This window comes from Phyllobates terribilis, unplaced genomic scaffold (genome assembly GCF_046119375.1).
Source record: "Phyllobates terribilis strain yellow unplaced genomic scaffold, ASM4611937v1 Scaffold_3__8_contigs__length_932513732, whole genome shotgun sequence".
NCBI classification, from domain to species: Eukaryota; Metazoa; Chordata; class Amphibia; order Anura; family Dendrobatidae; genus Phyllobates; species Phyllobates terribilis.
In genome coordinates this window covers 674,021,368-674,028,443 of record NW_027362763.1, presented here as the reverse complement: position 1 = coordinate 674,028,443, position 7,076 = coordinate 674,021,368, and the positions used below count along the sequence as shown (strand labels likewise).

General features: G+C 45.4%; 1 long non-coding RNA gene across 1 annotated transcript; it reads right to left on the bottom strand.

Annotated features, from left to right (window-relative positions):
- Positions 1-561: 561 nt before the first annotated feature.
- Positions 562-1,596, bottom strand: LOC141258274 (uncharacterized). Its single transcript, XR_012318261.1, has 3 exons — positions 1,487-1,596; positions 684-785; positions 562-596 (listed from the first exon to the last, which is right to left on the bottom strand). It is a non-coding gene; the product is annotated as an uncharacterized lncRNA (long non-coding RNA).
- Positions 1,597-7,076: the final 5,480 nt, after the last annotated feature.

Sequence of the window (7,076 nt, the reverse complement as noted above, 5' to 3'; positions counted from 1 at the left end):
TTTAAAAAACTGTCCGTCCTGCAAGAATGGAGACAGCGGATATAATACAGGACAGGAAAGGTGACTGGTATGATGGAAGGCTCACAGGGGGAAAGGTATAAAGCTGGGGTACATGGGGTAGCGCACCATGCAACAGATTGAACTATCCTTTTAAAGGCAAAGATACAGCCTATTTCCAAGATCCTACCGCAATATGTAGTAGATCTAATAATAGTAATATTCGAAAATACCTCCAATTAGAAAACAGTATAGTTCTTCTGATTCACTATGTCACTTACCCTTTGTGCAGGGCATTGTAGTAGCTTGGGTATCTATGGTCACGACCACTCATAGCGACAGTTGTTAGTGGTCATAATCATGGATACCTAAACTACTACAATGCAGTGCACATGGGGTAAGCGACATAGCTAATCAGAAGAACAATACTACAATTTTAATTGGGAGGTATTTGCTAATATTATTATTACACCTACTACATAGTGGGATAGGATCTTGGAGATGGGAATACCCCTTTTTTTAAGATACAGTTGATGCTTTACAGTCTTCCTAGGTGTATACTTACTAGTTTTTCAATGGTGGGAAAATAAGTTACCAATCTGTGCAACACAAAAAAAGAAAAATAAAAGCATTGAATCGGTGATTTGCATTTGTATAATAATGTGATAGCAGAGAGGTGCGGGCACCTGTAGCAGGCGGAGAAGCTTTCCACCGCCCCGTGCAGAGGGTTTCCCTCCAGCCACAGCTCTCTCAGCTCCAGGTTGTGGATCAGATCCAGCTCTTCAACTCTGCAAAGCGAAAAAAGAACATGTTCCCGTCACCAGCTACCACCAGAAAACACAGAGATTTGTTTGTTTCTCGCCTTCTTCCAAGAGCCACAAACCATTTTATTGTTCCGTCTATATGGCCTGGGGTTTTTTTTTCCCAGGATGAGTATGGGCTTTCTATTCCTCCATTTTTGGGACTTGTAACTTTTTCTGTTGCTGGGGCTGGGTGAGGGTCTTTTTGTATTTTTATTCATACCATTTTGATCGATTGCTTTTTATTCCATTTTTGAGAAGTGCAGCGATCGAAAAATCAATTATTTTGATTTTAATTTTTTTAAAAGGTTTACAATTTGGGTTCTTTATATTTTCATAGGATGGAGTTTTACGGATTCGATTTACCAATTTTTCTGTTTATTTATTTTTTTTTATTTCTTTAGTTTTTAATTGGGAAAAGCGAGACAAATGAAAATTATGGGTTTTAGTTTATTTATTCATTTTTAAATAAATTTTTACTTATTTTTGCCCTGGACTCTGCGACTGTTTGATTTCTTGTACTATACTGGGAACACAGATGTACAGAGATGGCAGGACGGGGGTCTTCAGGAGGCCACTGACTGCCACTGTTACCCACCGGTACCCCACGATCGATGGCATATACGGGGTAATCGGAAAAGACGTCACGACGGCAGCAGACCCGATCCCTGCGCAAGGAGGCGACGTACCTCGTTATAGGAGAGGTTCAGACTCTGCAGGTGCCGGGTCAGGTAGAAGAGATGAGCAAAACCAGTCAGCTTGGAGAGACGACGACAACTCAGGTCCAAAGACTGAAGCTACAAAAATATATATAGAGAATTTCACAAACACCCTATGGACAGGGGGGCGCTGGTTCTTACCCCATGTATCATTAGCCCAAGAGTGACAAAAAAGATTGTGGGGGTCCCAGCAGGGTCCCCAAGGATCTCCAGTGGCATAGCCTAGTGTGGATCTGCTCAGATCACAGATGGGGCTGTAATTAATAGTATTTATTATTACCTGGGGGTAACACTCCGAGATGATCTGCAAGACGACCTCTGCGGCTGCAGCGTGGGTCAGCGAAAGCACAATGTTGTCAGAAAGCAAATCTAAGGAAAGCAAATAACATTAGTGAGGAAGGGGCACGGCGCCGGCAGAGGAGAGAAGGCGACGGGGCGCCGGCAGAGGAGAGAAGGCGACGGGGCGCCGGCAGAGGAGAGAAGGCGACGGGGCGCCGGCAGAGGAGAGAAGGCGACGGGGCCGTGAGCAAAAAGCAAAGCAGGATGCCAATATTTATTTGTATAAGTATACAAAATGCCGTCATATAGTGCCCACACATTACCGCTATACAGTACAACATATATAATATAGTGCCGACACATTACCGCTATACAGTACCTACAACACGCATCATATAGCGCCCACACATTATCGCTATACAGTACCTACAACACGCATCATATAGAACCCACATTACCGCTATACAGTACCTACAACACGCATCATATAGCGCCCACACATTACCGCTATACAGTACCTACAACACACATCATAAAGCGCCCACACATTACCGCTATACAGTACCTACAACACGCATCATATAGATCCCACACATTACCGCTATACAGTACCTACAACACGCATCATATAGTGCCCACGCATTACCGCTATACAGTACCTACAGCACGCATCACACAGTGCCCACGCATTACCGCTATACAGTACCTACAACACACATCATAAAGCGCCCACACATTACCGCTATACAGTACCTACAACACGCATCATATAGATCCCACACATTACCGCTATACAGTACCTACAACACGCATCATATAGTGCCCACGCATTACCGCTATACAGTACCTACAGCACGCATCACACAGTGCCCACGCATAACCGCTATACAGTGCCTACAGCACGCATCACAGTGCCCACGCATTACCGCTATACAGTACCTACAGCACGCATCACAGTGCCCACGCATTACCGCTATACAGTGCCTACAACACGCATCACAGTGCCCACGCATTACCGCTATACAGTGCCTACAGCACGCATCACAGTGACCACGCATTACCGCTATACAGTGCCTACAGCACGCATCACACAGTGCCCACAGCACGCATCAGTGCCCACGCATTACCGCTATACAGTGCCTACAGCATGCATCACACAGTGCCCACGCATTACCGCTATAGTGCCCACACATTACTGCTATACAGTGCCTACAGCACGCATCACAGTGCCCATGCATTACCGCTATACAGTGCCTACAACACGCATCACAGTGCCCACGCATTACCGCTATACAGTGCCTACAGCACGCATCACAGTGCCCACGCATTACCGCTATACAGTGCCTACAGCACGCATCACACAGTGCCCACAGCACGCATCACAGTGCCCACGCATTACCGCTATACAGTGCCTACAGCATGCATCACAGTGCCCACGCATTACCGCTATAGTGCCCACACATTACCGCTATACAGTGCCTACAGCACGCATCACACAGAGCCCACGCATTACCGCTATACAGTGCCTACAGCACGCATCACACAGTGCCCACGCATTACCGCTATACAGTGCCTACAGCACGCATCACACAGTGCCCACACATTACCGCTATACAGTGCCTACAACACACATCATATAGCGTCCACACATTACCGCTATACAGTGCCTACAACACGCATCACACAGTGCCCACACATTACCGCTATACAGTGCCTACAGCACGCATCACAGTGCCCACGCATTACCGCTATACAGTGCCTACAGCACGCATCAGTGCCCACGCATTACCGCTATACAGTGCCTACAGCACGCATCACACAGTGCCCACAGCACGCATCACAGTGCCCACGCATTACCGCTATACAGTGCCTACAGCATGCATCACACAGAGCCTACGCATTACCGCTATACAGTGCCTACAGCACGCATCACAGTGCCCACGCATTACCGCTATACAGTGCCTACAGCACGCATCACACAGAGCCCACGCATTACCGCTATACAGTGCCTACAACACACATCATATAGCGTCCACACATTTCCGCTATACAGTGCCTACAACACGCATCATATAGCGCCCACACATTACCGCTATACAGTACCTACAACATACCTCATATAGCGCCCACACATTACTGCTATACAGTAACTACAACACACATCATATAGCGCCCACACATTACTGCTATACAGTACCTACAACATGCATCACACAGTGCCCAAGCATTACCGCTATACAGTACCTACAACATACATCATATAGCGACCACACATTACCGCTATACAGTACCTACAACACACATCATATAGCGCCCACACATTACCGCTATACAGTACCTACAACATACATCATATAGCGCCCACACATTACCTCTATACAGTACCTACAACACACATCATATAGCGCCCACACATTACCGCTATACAGTACCTACAACACACATCATATAGCGCCCACACATTACCGCTATACAGTACCTACAACACACATCATATAGCGTCCACACATTACCTCTATACAGTACCTACAACACACATCATATAGCGTCCACACATTACCTCTATACAGTACCTACAACACACATCATATAGCGTCCACACATTACCGCTATACAGTGCCTACAACACACATCATATAGCGCCCACACATTACCGCTATACAGTACCTACAACACACATCATATAGCGCCCACACATTACCGCTATACAGTACCTACAACACACATCATATAGCGCCCACACATTACCGCTATACAGTACCTACAGCACGCATCATATAGCGCCCACACATTACCGCTATACAGTACCTACAACACACATCATATAGCGCCCACACATTACCGCTATACAGTACCTACAACACACATCATATAGCGCCCACACATTACCGCTATACAGTACCTACAACACACATCATATAGCGTCCACACATTACCGCTATACAGTACCTACAACACACATCATATAGCGTCCACACATTACCGCTATACAGTACCTACAACACACATCATATAGCGTCCACACATTACCGCTATACAGTACCTACAACACACATCATATAGCGTCCACACATTACCGCTATACAGTACCTACAACACACATCATATAGCGTCCACACATTACCTCTATACAGTACCTACAACACACATCATATAGCGCCCACACATTACCGCTATACAGTACCTACAACACACATCATATAGTGCCCACACATTACCGCTATACAGTACCTACAACATACATCATATAGTGCCCACACATTACCTACAACACACATCATATAGTGCCCACACATTACCGCTATACAGTACCTACAACATACATCATATAGTGCCCACACATTACCGCTATACAGTACCTACAACACACATCATATAGCGCCCACACATTACCGCTATACAGCGCCTACAACACACATCATATAGTGCCCACACATTACCGCTATACAGTACCTACAACACACATCACCGCTATACAGTGCCTACAACACACATCATATAGTGCCCACATAACCGCTATACAGTACCTACAACATACATCATATAGCGCCCACACATTACCGCTATACAGTACCTACAACACACATCATATAGTGCCCACATAACCGCTATACAGTGCCTACAACACACATCATATAGTGCCCACATAACCGCTATACAGTACCTACAACACACATCATATAGCGCCCACACATTACCGCTATACAGTACCTACAACATACATCATATAGCGCCCACACATTACCGCTATACAGTGCCTACAACACACATCATATAGCGTCCACACATTACCTCTATACAGTACCTACAACACACATCATATAGCGTCCACACATTACCGCTATACAGTGCCTACAACACACATCATATAGCGCCCACACATTACCGCTATACAGTACCTACAACACACATCATATAGCGCCCACACATTACCGCTATACAGTACCTACAGCACGCATCATATAGCGCCCACACATTACCGCTATACAGTACCTACAACACACATCATATAGCGCCCACACATTACCGCTATACAGTACCTACAGCACACATCATATAGCGCCCACACATTACCGCTATACAGTACCTACAACACACATCATATAGCGCCCACACATTACCGCTATACAGTACCTACAACACACATCATATAGCGCCCACACATTACCGCTATACAGTACCTACAACACACATCATATAGCGTCCACACATTACCGCTATACAGTACCTACAACACACATCATATAGCGTCCACACATTACCGCTATACAGTACCTACAACACACATCATATAGCGTCCACACATTACCGCTATACAGTACCTACAACACACATCATATAGCGTCCACACATTACCTCTATACAGTACCTACAACACACATCATATAGCGCCCACACATTACCGCTATACAGTACCTACAACACACATCATATAGTGCCCACACATTACCGCTATACAGTACCTACAACATACATCATATAGTGCCCACACATTACCGCTATACAGTACCTACAACACACATCATATAGCGCCCACACATTACCGCTATACAGTACCTACAATACACATCATATAGTGCCCACATAACCGCTATACAGTGCCTACAACACACATCATATAGTGCCCACATAACCGCTATACAGTACCTACAACACACATCATATAGCGCCCACACATTACCGCTATACAGTACCTACAACATACATCATATAGCGCCCACACATTACCGCTATACAGTACCTACAACACACATCATATAGCGTCCACACATTACCTCTATACAGTACCTACAACACACATCATATAGCGTCCACACATTACCTCTATACAGTACCTACAACACACATCATATAGTGCCCACACATTACCGCTATACAGTACCTACAACACACATCATATAGTGCCCACACATTACTGCTATACAGTACCTACAACACACATCATATAGTGCCCACACATTACCGCTATACAGCACCTACAACACACATCATATAGCGCCCACACATTACCGCTATACAGTACCTACAACACACATCATATAGCGCCCACACATTACCGCTATACAGCACCTACAACACACATCATATAGCGCCCACACATTACCGCTATACAGTACCTACAACACACATCATATAGCGCCCACACATTACCGCTATACAGTACCTACAACACACATCATATAGCGCCCACACATTACCGCTATACAGTGCCTACAACACGCATCATATAGCGTCCACACATTACCGCTATACAGTACCTACAACACACATCATATAGCGT